Genomic DNA, 14,158 nt, shown 5'->3' with positions numbered 1-14,158 from the left:
GTTCTTATGGGGAGAAGCGGTCCTTGGGGTATTGCAGTCCTGAGCCATTTAAGGCTTTATAGGTCAGAAGCAGCACCTTGAATTAGGACTGGAAATTGATTGGCAGCCAGTGTAGTCGGGCCAGGATTGGCATTATATGTTCAAACCATCTTGCCCCAGTGAGGAACACAGCCATCCAGTTTTGCACCAGCTGACATTTCTGAATTGTCTTACATGCCAAAGCTGCCCACCTTAGGAGGGTGATAGCTAAATCATCTCTTGTGAATACAATGATGGAGAAGAAGAAACTTGCCAGTGGTTGTTACGTGCAACTGTGGTCAGTGCTATTTTTCTAGGAAAGTAGGTGCCAAATCTTACCATGAATCCCTCTCTTGTTCTCTTATAATGGCAATGGTGCCCATCTGAGTGGTGCCAGAACTCAGTTCCGGAGAGTTCCAGCTGACAAAAGCCCTGCCTGTGGAATAACCTAAAATATGGAAAATGAAATTCTTTTGAAGCTAGTAGCTGCAGTCTCTTAAGTGAAAAACAAGCTAGAGAGTTTTAAAAAACAAACTTCCAAAATGCACACTGATCTTGTGAAAATACATCTGAGGAAACATAATGGAATACCTTTTATATTACCCATAGCAAAGTATTTGTCCTTGTAATCTTATCCCCGATAAAATGTTCCAGTGTCTCAATTTGTAGTTTCACCATCTAGAAAATCAGGACAATTGGAATCCTGGAAGCTGGAGGATAATCTCTCTTTTGTAAACACATTTTTGATTGTAGGAGACAATAGATTTTGTGTACTGACACTCACTCTGGGGTCCAGCAGTGTTGTAAGCCTTACAGAAAACAGAACTAGAAACATCTGGGCCAAGTAAGGAGACTAGCTAGATATTTAATATCAACTATAATATGAAGTTATGGCAAAGGGATATATCTCCCAGCCACCCACAAATGACATACACACAGAGTGGTGCATATTCATTCACAAGTTCTGATGGACTACTGTTTTAAATTAATTAGTTTGTCTTCTCCTTTAGAGTTAAGGATTCTAATTTCTAAAGTTGATCCAGATTTTCAGCCAGCAAAATAAGAGAGACCGTACAATATGCTAACAGTCATCACTATCTCGCAGTTTCATGTGTCCCCATTAACCTTCAGTGAAGGTGATGAAAACATCTTTGTGGACAGATATGGTTGTTGCATGTGAAGATCAGAGCAACTGTATATGCCTGTTTTTTTTTTTGGGGGGGGACTAACTGATTTCTTTAACGATATTAGGAAATTATCTGCATAAGTTAATAAAACTAAAAGAAAGGGAGGAAATTGACATTTGCACTTGATATTTTGTACCACCTGTTATCTTAATTGAACATATATGTCTGCATCTATGAATGATACATGCACACTGTGGATATACATAGCACAATAGCAGATGATCTGATGTTTTAAATTGGCTGAGATTCACTAGCAGGAAGAAAGGAAATTTTGGCTGTCATCCCATGACACAGCTGGGAGTAAACCCATTGAACTCAATGGGGTTTCCTTCTTAGCAGACATGCACAGGATTGTGTTGTTAAATAATATTAAAGATAAGTTTATTAGTATTGTGATTTCTTCAGGGGTAATTTTTTAAGGAGTTGAGTAGAATTTCTCTCTCTCAGATTTTGAACTATTGTTACACAGGGTTACTGCTTACTTCTAAAAATGAACCACACTTTCAGTCTAATTATTTTCTTATTAATTAAAACAGTTGTTAAGTCTGCATCCTTTAAAATGACTTTTGAAATGTAAAAATCCTTACTTAAAACATGGAAACACAACATTACACAGAGGAGAACAAAACAATGAGGGGAGTAAAGGCTACTTCAATAATATCCATGAACAGGAAAATAAATTCCAATACATTTCCCAATAATAAAAAAGTACTCCTTGATTAGATTGTAAAACAAGTAGAACTGCAGGTTTAATCAATTTACCAGTAGATTAGCCAACTACATCAATCTGGGGGCAATTTAAATGAGTACAGGTGAACTTTAATCAGTGTCGCGGTGAATTAAAGGGGCATGTTTATTTTTGAGGCTATCTTGGTTCCTGTGTGTTACTGGAGCAGTGAGTGAAAAAGCAAATATTAGTCCAGTTCAGATTTATTGGTTACAACCATAAGTTATCACAATATAAAACAGGGGAGATTGACATTATGTAATGAGTGTGATGAAAAGCAAAATAGAATTGATGAAGCATAAATCAGAAAAAAAAAAAATGAAACAGAATTTAAAACATAAATCAAGACAAACCTATTTAGTTAAAACCTGGCAGTTGACCCAACAACTAAAATAATAACTGAATCCATTTCAACCAGTTAAAGATTTCCTTTCATGCAGTGGCTCGCTTTAGATTTAACTCCGAATCATGAATTGGAACCAAGTTGCTGAACCTGGAACTAGTGGTGCGGTATTCTCGTTGACATGTATGAAAATGGACTGAATGGCCGAATCCAATGGTGGAAACTCTGGCATGTGCTGCCATGGTGAAAAGTAGATGTAGGAAAGGCAGAGCTCGCCAGCTCTGACTCCTCCTTGTTTCCACCTCTCGTTGGCACAGCTTGGCACTGGCTTTCCTGGAACCTAGAAATCAGAAGGCCTATGGGGCTAGAGAAGACTTCAGCCTCCCACCCTGTTGCATTGCACTATCCCTTGTACAGTGGTACTTTGGGTTACATACGCTTCAGGTTATATACGCTTCAGGTTACACACTCAGCTAATCCAGAAATAGTGCTTCAAGTTAAGAACTTTGCTTCAGGATAAGAACAGAAATCGGGCTCCGGCGGCGCGGTGGCAGCAGGAGGCCCCATTAGCTAAAGTGGTGCTAAGGGTTAAGAACAGTTTCAGGTTAAGAACGGACCTCCAGAACGAATTAAGTACTTAACCCGAGGTACCACTGTATTGCAAAACTCATTGTACATAGGGTATGGAGAGGGAAAGTTGTAACAAAGGCTAGCAAGTCGCAGTGTGGCATATTGGTAGCTGGCAGAGAGGGGATTGTCCCCAGTTTTTTATTCATATTAGAAACCTCACAAATGGGCCCTGTAACAAAATGTTGCCATCTGGAGTGCTGCATTTCAGGGCTGCAAGCTTCTATCTTTCTCCACTCGATTCCCCTTTCCATTTTTCACCCTCCCCCAATTAGGCATTCTGTGGACACTGAGCATGCTCAATAGTCACTGGCCTGGTTTTGTTACCTTCCCGCCCCCCCTTAAAAATAAAAATAAAGTCTTACTATCCTTTTGTAAACTTTGGGGTTCTCCCAAGCATGATGATGCCATCTATCTTGTTTTTTAGTGTTCTTGCTTCGTCTAGATAGCCATCAACAGTCAGTACCTGAGTTTTCCCTTACAGCAGTTCTCAACCTGTGGGTCCCCAGATGTTGTTGGACTACAACTCCCATCATCCCTGAACTCTGGCCTTGCTAGCTAGGGGTGATGGGAGTTGTAGTTCAACAACATTTGGGGACCCACAGGTTGAGAAAGGCTGCCTTAGAAGGAGGGGTGCCATATTCTGTGATCTGCTGCCTCAACACCACAGTTCATATGAATGGGATTCTGAGAAACCTCAAGGACACAGTCTTACTCACACATGTACATTGTCACTTCCTTTCTTGTCGACTGGATTGAACACCACTTGCATACAGATTGTGAACTGAGTCTGTTGTGATGGGTTGATGTGAAAGCTCTGTTTGCTTTGTTTGGCCAGAAATGGGTCATTCACCTATGCAATGACTCACTTAATCTAATGGACGTTCAGCAGCAAATATGCATGTAAACAGTTCCCAGGTTTGGGTGAATTTCCCTCTGCCTGTTCATCATGACTCAATCACTGCGACGTCAAGTGATGTCTTACGACTCTGGAACAGCATTCGCCACTTGCTGACATTTCACAACCCCTCAGCCGCAATTCTTCTCAGCAGAGTTCACACAGAGATTGGCGTCATGAGAGAAAAGTGCTGAATGCATAGGCTGGCTACACCTGCCTGCCTCTGTCATTTATAGACCGTCCCCTGACTCTGTGGGATCACGCCATGCGAAAGCAGCTCCTAAGTGGAGAGGGTCACGTTGAGGCCATGACATAGCTGGAAGTCAAAGATGACGCAGAATGACATAGGTCACATGCAAAAAGCCAAGGCTGTGAAGCACCAGAATATATGTACAAATGACAAAATGCAATTCAAGGGCTTTTGTGTCATAAATTATCCATTTCTCTGTCAGAGTACGAACCAGCTTTCCTACTGATGTTAAGATTGTGAGCGAAGGGAGCTGAATACAAGAAATCAATTGCACTTTGCAGTCTTTGATACAAGCAAAGCTAAATAATGCTCCATCAATGCTCTCTCTCCTAAGTCACTGAGGGAAAGCTTATTTTTGCTCATTCATATAATTTACCATAAATATGCATCTTTTAAAAAGACAGAAAAATATGGTTATAATTAGGGTGGTTGTATCCATGGAAAGATCTAAAATGCATTTACACTGTATTTAATTTTAATTTTTTGTCATGGATTTCAGTGATAATGCAGCACAAGCAGTGCTCACAGTTCTAAGTCCTTCTGACGCAAGACTAGCTTTCAGGATTCAGATGATCAAAAATTGCAGTTGTGAAATGCGTACTCTACTAACCAATAATGGTTTTGCATGGCTGATGCCATTCAGCCAACAATAATGAAGTACAGTACATTGCATACAGACCCTTAGGCTTTTGCTCCCCTGCCCAGGTCTGGCCCACCCATGAGGCAAAGCGAGGTGACTGCCTCAGGTGGCAGGTTCCGCAGGGGCAGCATATCCCTACGTAGATTTTTATTCCCCATCCCCCTTGTTCCTGATGTAGATCTTCACTCACCCCTTCTTCCCTGGCAGGGAGGGGAGGCACCATTTTGTGGTTGTTTGCCTCAGGGACCAAAATGTCTGCTCCTTCCCCATAAACTGAAGCCTACCTGGAGCTAGTTTCCAGTCTTGCTATTTCCATGTTAGACACATAAAATGCAGCAAATAGCTCAAACTAGCAGCTGAAGAGCAATTCTGCCCCTTTTTTCTTTTCGTTTTGCTTAACATCACCCCTCAAATGTATTCCATTTATTATGAACTGTATACAATCAGTCTTCCTCTACGATTTGAGCTTAGGTCACCAGCAATGCAAAATAGACAGTGTGATTTTTAAGGCAGGAGTGGGAGCTCCAGGGCTTATTCAAATTCCCTCACTCTCTCTTCTTTACCAGGAACTTGCATTCAAGTGTATTGATTTCAACAGGGGTGAAATTAGCTCTATTCAGAACTGGAAATCTTAAATTCCAGGGCACAATGGAACAAAAGGGTCAGCTACCCCCTCTGAACCATGTGCATGTCATTGATTTCCCAGAGAGTTAGGCAAGCATAAAAAATGTAGCTAAGCTGGCTGTCTATGGGTGATTTTATTTTTTTTAGCAACAATTTTTCGATCAACAATGTACACAGCACTCTAAGGAACAGAACTGGCCAGCTCAACTGTTCTTTCCATTTTAAAGTTAGTATTTATCTCATAAAATGATTCATCTTCTTCATATTATAGTGAACAAAAGGAGAAAATCAGATGTTAAGAAAAGTGATTTCCATAACTGTGGCAGGAATCCAGCATTGAAACAGACAGAGTCATCTTTTCTCATGTCTGGAAATAGTTGGGTGGTGAAAGGAAGGAAGGAAGGAAGGAAGGAAGGAAGGGAAAGAAAGAAAGAAAGAAAGAAAGAAAGAAAGAAAGAAGAGAAGAGAAGATTTTTGACTCTCTAAAAGTCTTATCGGAGAAGAATCTTGCTTGGTTGTGAGAGAGTGACTGACAGATGCATTTATATTTGAAGATTTGAACAGAGGCCATTCAAAATCTCATAAAAGGTTGCCTTCAGACAGTCCAGCCATTTATTTGTTCAGAAACCGCATGCAGGCTTTGCCGGGTCAGGAGTTGTGAAGACATCCCATTGTCTACTGCCAATGAGGCTCTGCTTTTGTGCAGGGATGTGATATTTACCCAAGGCAAGATGGTAATTGTTACATAAAATATCACTCCTGCCACAGAAACAGGGCCACTGGTGTTTTAATGAGCTGAAGTCATGTCAAAGAGAAGCAATTTGATTCCCCTGCTATGGATTTTCCTAAGTGCCCATCGGTATTTGCTTTTGCTCCAAGACAGTGATATTTTAAGGGAGGCTCAAGCACAAGCCTGGGTGATCACAGCAGTCATTCACTTGAGCTCTCATTATAAACATTTCCTTACAACTCGCACACATGTACACTAAATTCTGGAGTGCTTTCAAAGTCTCTGTGTATCATATCAAGGACATCTAATTACTACAAAACAATCTTTTTTATTTTTTTATTTTAAAGCAAACATACCCAAACTAGCACTTTGAAACCAGTCTGAAGAGCCCTCTTAGGACTGATTTGCACAAGGGCTGGAAACCACTGATGTTACTCAACATTTAGGGCATGGGTGGGGAATCTGGTGCCCTCAATATATTGTTGGAATAAAACTCCCATAAGCCCTGGCAGCTAGACTGGTGACTGGGAGCGGCTGCCGAGACCACATAACACCGGTTTGAAAGACCTCCCAGTATGTTTCTGAGCACAATTCAAAGTGTTGGTGCTGACCTTTAAAGCCCTAAATGGCCTCAGCCCAGTATACTTGAAGGAGCATCTCCACCCCCATCGTTCTGCCCGGACACTGAGGTCCAGTGCCGAGGGCCTTCTGGCAGTTTCCTTGCTGCGAGAAGCCAAGTTACAGGGAACCAGACAGAGGACCTTCTTGGAAGTGGCATCCGCCCTGTGGAACGCCCTCCCACCAGATGTCAAAGAGAACAACAACTACAAGACTTTTAGAAGACATCTCAAGGCAGCCCTGTTTAGGGAAGCTTTTAATGTTTGATGCATTACTGTATTTTAATATTTTGTTGGAAGCCGCCCAGAGTAGCTGGGGAAGCCAGATGGGCAGGGTATAAATAAATTATTATTATTATTATTATTATTATTATTATTATTATTATCATTTCTATTGCCTGTGCTGGTTAGGATGAAAACCTCTGGAGGACCACAGGTCTCCCCGTCCCTGATTTGGGGTGAGACATTTATAATTAATTTCTTCATTGCATTCATATGGTTTACATAAAGCTATTCATAAATCCCCACACCGCTCCCAGCAGTCATTTCTTCAATCCAAAGGAGCTGTCAGGACTGTGTGCACAAGTACTTTTGGCACAAGTGCAGTCGTCTTTAGTGGATTGAATTCATGTGAAATGTGGACCCCACTGCTTTATTAGCACAAGGTAATCAGGACCCTAGTTCGGTTTTCATTAATGGAGGGCAAGGAGTAAAGGAAGGGCCACAGATCAGTGGAAGAGCCCATACTTTGTGTGCAAAAGTTCCTAGGGAAAATCCCTAACATCTTCACCTAGGACTGCATCAGTTCTTGGTCTGATACCTTGGAGAGCTACCACCAAGCTATGTTGGTGTTATTGAGATGGGCCAATGGTCTAGCTAGCTATAAGGCTTCTTCCTGTTTCCCTGTGATGAGAAAACAAGAAGCTAAACATGCATTCAAGATTCAATTAAATTGCCTCCAAAACACATTTATTCATACTTTTGATTAAGACTATTCTCTTAGGCAATACTTCAGTGGACACATCCTACTCTAATAATAATCTAACACTTTAGGCAAATAGTTGGTATACTATCCCAATACAGAATCAATCCTACTAACTGGTTTATCAGACCAAGACTTTTACCCGGCCAGGAGTTGTTGTGATCAGATGCAATAAGATCTCGTTTCAAGTGGGCCGTTGTGATCAACTGATTCCCAAGGCTAACATCAGCCCTTTTAATGAATTTATTCCAACTTTCCTTGACTGAGGTGTCACCCGCCTTAGCATTACCATATCGCATGTAAGAAATTCACAATCATTTCATGTTCAGTCTGTCACATCTCTTGGCATCATCTGGCTATGATGAAATGTATGCCTAAATTGGTGTTTGCTGTGTAGCTTGTCTATAGTCTTCTAACACTAACACTCAGTCTAACATTCTTCTTCATATCATTCCTGCACAATCCTTTATATAATTTACGATTTCTGTTCTCATCTGGTCCCAAATGGCCGTGCTTCAGCTGACCTAAACTTCTTCATCAGCTTTATTTATATAATTCAATGTCCTTGATTTACCCACCAATGTTTTAATTTCTGTAGTTCTCTCAAGGTTCTCCCTAATGTGATAACACATAGAAAAATCATAATCTAAAAGTGTTCTTCAACTTTGGGCACCCAAAGAGATTGTTGGATTATAACTCCCATCATCCTCAGATAATGATAAAGGATGATGTGGATTGTTGTCCAGCAACATCTGGGAACCCAAGGTTGAAGAACACTATAAATGCCAGGAGCTGAACACCTCCTCCTTAATTATTTCCCACTGCTGACTGAAGACTTTTTTTGTTTGTTTGTTTCAGCAGGGTTTCCTGATTGCCTGCTGTTTGAATTTACTTCCCTCCTCTAGTTTCATTGTCTTTTACCTGCTGCTTTTCTGTGCTTTTACAAATTTGCTTTATGGTTTGGTTGCTTTTATTACCGGCGTCTAACTGCCTCAAACCTCAGAATCGGACAGGTGGGAAATCTGTCTATAAATACTTAAAATCAAAACATTAAAAAACAGTGACTGGGGAAGATGTTTGGAGAGGGTTTTCCATAGCTATGTGAGAGGAACAACAGAGTTGGGACTGTTCATGGTTAGCCAGCCTTTGTGAGGTACCAGAAACCCTGTCTCAGTAAACAGGGCAGTTTGCATGACGTAAAGTGGCCTACTCATTGCCAACACAGAATTATCAGTTTTCTTCCTTCCTTCCTTCCTTCCTTCCTTCCTTCCTTCCTTTCTTTCTTTCTTTCTTTCTTTCTTTGCATTATTATTATGGCATCTGCATCCTCCAACGCTCTGTTATGCTCTAACTGTTAGGGATCCTTGTGCTTTCTTGAGCTGCTCCCTCCTTTTCTGGAATCTTTTATTTAAAAAAATCACCATTCAGTTGGAAACAAAGAGAAGGAAATAAATTACACCAATTCCTAGTTTCCCACCCCGCTCCACATTAGTTTGGGTTTTTGGGAGATGAGGAGGTCAGAATTGGTACAGTGGCAGAGCCAATCTGCTGTTGCGTGTCCACCACAGCAACCTCCCTACCGCCTTGGTCTCCCCAAAGTTACCGACAGTGGCTTTTATTCTGGAAAGCAAAGTGGACAACCTTGCCCATTCCACCTGGCCACCTGCTATGGTTCTATTCCCAATTTTTGATTAGTTTTTTAAGGTGGCTAGCTGTTGCTGTTTCCCCCTTTTAAGCAACAACTGCTCATCTTCCACTACATTCCCCAAACTAACCTTTGCTATTTGTCAGCAAAAATCCATTTCAGTTCAAGAAAACCAAATGCATCGCAGACATAACCAGAATATTGCATATTGGTTATATGTTTAAATATGAAGAGAGAGAGAGAGAAAAAAAATTTCAGAGGACAATAGGGATGCTATTATGAAGAGCGGATAACACACAAACTAAATACCCCGTTTTGAAGAAATCCTTTGGCTAGCCATTTTGTTGGTACTGCAAGTATATAAATAAAATATATTGGTGTCAATTGTACCAGCTCAGTCTTAAGCATTGTGGGAGCTAAATACATATTACAGTTCAAGAAACAAAACATACTACTAACCCACTTATTCAGAGCCACTGCATGCAAGCCTTCTATATTATTTCAGCAAACAAAAGCTCTAAACTTAGGCTACAATACAAAAGGCATCCCGACACCCATTCCTTGGGAGTTTTTAATTCTCTTTTACAATCCCTCCCTGCAGTGACAACCTCATAGGTTGTGATTGATCTGCAGGCCTACACACTTTGATTGCTTGCAACTTTTTGTCTCCCTTTTTCCACCGGCAACTATTTTATATGCAAGTCCTCTATCTGTGACTTCATCATATCCATGTCCTGCCACCAGATACAGAAGTGCTTTGTTCTACCTCTTTTCATGCTAGAGGAGGGTTTTTTTCCCCTCCAAGGGGTCGCTTCTTGTTCTGAAACATGAAAATGTGTGAAGCATAAAACTCCAGCTGTGAATACTTACCTCCCTGCCGTGTTAAAAAGTTCAATATACAAAACACCTGGTTTCAAGTAAAATGTACATCAAGATATATGGCAATGAGACAGATTTAATATACCCCATAGGGCCCTAAGGCAGTTTTAAAATTAAAGACACAACACTTTTTTTCTTCTTCTTGTGCTCTCCCTCTCGCTCTCCAAATGAGCCGTTACCTTTTCACAAATAACAAACCTGAACCTTGTACAGTCGAAGCAGAAGTCAGGAGGAGAGGAGACAGTGTAAAAGGGGTTCGTTGTCATGTAAATGAGAGCCAAACCACAAAGGCGGTGTAAAGCCTGCACAAATGGGATTGTTCCTTGTTCGCAGGATCCCTTTACATGCCGGCACTGATTTATATAAATGTGGGAAATGGGAGGGAACAGAAACTGTGGACCATGAGGGTTGTTGAAACCCATTCAAAAAAGGGAACATCACATCTTGGGCTTCTACATCAAGCTAGCTTACAAAAAATAATGACGATTGAAAAAGAAATAAGAATGGACATTTGTCACCTTGACAGTCTGGCGCAATGGCAAGGGAAAGACACCACGCTACAGTGTTTTGCTCTGTAATAATAGATATGCATGCATTTATGTTTATTATTCTCTAGGAATGGAAACGCATCTGATTTATACCTATCAGCAGGGGTGTGGGAACCATTTCATGCTGCCTGATTCTAACACTGTTCTTTTTATCCTGGAGTGGAACAGCCACATGGGGAAGATGGGCAAGCAAAACAATGCTAACAGCCCCACCCTGGCACAATTGCTGGTAGATATGGGCGGGTTCTCCTTAGATTAACTGGAAAAAATAGGCTAAATTATTCCAGAAACACTTCAGAAGGTTTTGGGTCATTTTTTCCCTGACCAAATCTCAGGCCAAGAAAAGTTACTTGTTCCCAGACTCTTAAGACCCCAGTTGCACTATATGGTTTAAACAGTGTCATGCTGCTTTGAAGAGTGAGAACTTCCCCCAAATAGTCATGGGAAGTACCTGCTGGATCTTCTCTGAGCCCTCCAAGACAAGACCTAGTCACACGGCCTACCCTGCTGGGTGCATCTTCCTAGAGGTGGTTTTAGGGTAGCATGGCTGGTTTGGCTGTACTGGGCACTTTGCTGAAGGGAGTACCACAACAATGCTGTAGAACGGAGCATGAGAGGCCAAGAGACACTGAATTTTAGCATTGCACAGGGGACCACTGAAATCCGAGAGCCCAAAGTCCACCACTGATCTCCCCACCTACCATGTGTTCATTGCGAGGACAAAGCGGTTCCATGCATGTAGAGATGTACATGCATACATCACGATCCTGAGTGGCTGTTTAGGGCGATTTTATTTTATTTTATTTTAATCAAAATATGAGGTATAATAAATGAATAGGCCTGGGACTGCCATTTGTGTGGAGGAACATGATGATGCACATACAGTGGTACCTCAGGTTAAGTACTTAATTCGTTCCGGAGTTCCGTTCTTAACCTGAAACTGTTCTTAACCACTTTAGCTAATGGGGCCTCCTGCTGCCGCCGCACCGCCGGAGCACGATTTCTATTCTTATCCTGAAGCAAAGTTCTTAACCTGAAGCATTATTTCTGGGTTAGCAGAGTCTGTAACCTGAAGCGTATGTAACCTGAAGCGTATGTAACCTGAGGTAACACTGTATATATTTAGAGTCATAGAGCACTCCCACTGATACCAAATGGAGTGGGTGGCCAGAATGCTTAAAACCCCCTCCTTTCTAAAGGTATAGCCAGTATGTATGATATATGCATCATTCTACCATGTTTATAATGATTTTAACTGTTTCTGGGTTATTTTTATGTTAATATTTTATCGTTGTTGTGTGCTGCTCTGGAGTCCTTGGGAAGGAAGGGCAGAATGAAAATCAAATCAATCAATCAATGAACTCATATTTAAATTTATATATGTTTGGGTGGCATCGTTGTTTTTTTAACAAAACCCAACAATGTGTGCAAGAGAGAGAGAGAGAGAGAGAGAGAGAGAGAGAGAGAGAGAATATCAGTCCTGGTGTGCTGAATATGTCGAAATAATGTCATATAATCAAAATAACAGCTTGTGCTCATACACGGCACCAAATATTGTGCCATTTACCTCTACCTCCAAGTCTTATTGCTTCTTAGAGCATCATTTGCTCCTATTTTGTCTGAGTTATAGGTCACAGAAATAAGTTGAAAGCAAAATACACTGGGCCTGCAATGCCCAATCGGCCGTTATCAGCTTGTGAAAGCCACCCAAAATTCCTGGACAGAGAAAAACACCATGATAATGGCATGGCTCAAGGCTGTGTGACACAAACCAGCTACCGGTTGTGCTTATGGGAAATTATTCATGGAAAGGAAAAGGAGGGAGGGAAGCTAAACATTTTGAGATGTGTGTTCCTTTAGGAAGGAGGCTAATTGAAATGGACACCCTGATAAGAGGCCTAGTATCTAAAGAGTCCCGAGTTTCAGCTGCAGGAGAAAAGCTGCGCTTCTGTCATCAATTTTTGATACGCTAACTCTTTTCTATTAAACCTGCTGACAAAACGCACTGATCAGGAGTTGTTCTTAGGAAAATGGCTCATTGACAGGAAAAGGGGATGAGGGGAAAATAAAAGCTTTTAAGACCCTCCCCTCCCCTTTTTAATCTGAGAAGACATTATCAGCCTGTCCGGGTGTGTGTGGGTTTGGCGTCGTCTGGGCAGAAAAATGCAACAATACATTCTATGTGAAAGATGCAAGATGATATTGGGTTAGAAAGGTTTCTTCCACCTACTATCACGGGTGGTAGGTAGCAAAGTTTTCCAATTTAACCTCATGCGACGTAGGCTGGCCACAACAGAAGGCATGCTGCACATGTTACCTAAACTCAACTTTGTTCTTATCAATTAACCCGAAAATTGAAGGGTGATGAAGAATATATTTTTAAAAAATAAATAAATCCCTAAGCCTACCTATTTTCACACAGGCAAATGAAAAGATCGTCCAAATGAATACTTTCTAGCTCCACAAAGTGATTTTTTTTGCTTTGTTTTGTTTAAGCAGATTCCTTATTTCTCATGTGCTAGTGCATGAATTGTTGAAATTTCTAGTTTGGAATTTTTAAATTAAAAAAAATAGTAAGTTGGAACCATGCTTAATTACGCAAATGCCAATTCATTATATAATGCAATTCAAACAGCAGAGAAAATGATGAGTACAATGATATGTGTTTTTTTTTTTTATGAATTCATTGCAAGAACAATATGCAAATCACAAATCCAAAATCAGATCTGGTATAGTGAGTATTACAAAGGCCAAATATTTCATTACATTTATTTTTTAAACGATTTATAGGCTGCCTTGTGTGGCATAGCCCTCTCAAGGCATTTCACACAGCATAGAAACACAATGCAGTTTCAAAAAGAGGCCAGTTAAAATACATAAAACCAGCAGTACAAAATTCCTGAAAGACATAGAAAATGTGCCCATCTTAAAGCAGCTCTCTAACAAGAGCGCTTATTTAGGAGAAAGTGGTCTAAAATCAATGATTAAAAAATTAAAAATTTCCTTCCTCAAAGTCTGCAGCATTGGGGTCAAATGCAACTCCATGGGGAGGGAGTTCCACAATCTGGGGGTCATGAAGGATATGAGCCAAAGGCTCAATTGTACAAATCTCACCTCCATCACATGTACTGGATATCCTTAGGCAAACAATTACTTCTCAGCCTCAGTTCCATATTTGTGCCAAAGAGTTGATAATAATTAGAGCTGAGCAGTGCTTTTTTTCGGGGGCGGGGGCACAGGGGTTCTCATACCCCTAAGCATTTTGTGAATCTTTGTACTGTTGTCCATTTACTGTATTTATTTTCCCCGATTTGAACTATAAAATAGTGGTTTTCTTGAGTCAAAATGAGAGTAACCCTAGAGTACCCCAATCACTGGATCTGAGCAAAATCAGGAAGAAACTTTTTGGGCATATTTGTCCTCAGTGAAAAATGTTTCCCATT

The sequence above is a fragment of the Podarcis cretensis genome, assembly GCF_951804945.1.
Source record: "Podarcis cretensis genome assembly, chromosome: 4".
NCBI classification, from domain to species: domain Eukaryota; kingdom Metazoa; phylum Chordata; class Lepidosauria; order Squamata; family Lacertidae; genus Podarcis; species Podarcis cretensis.
The sequence above is the reverse complement of the archived record's forward strand: the minus strand, read 5'-3'. Positions refer to the sequence as shown.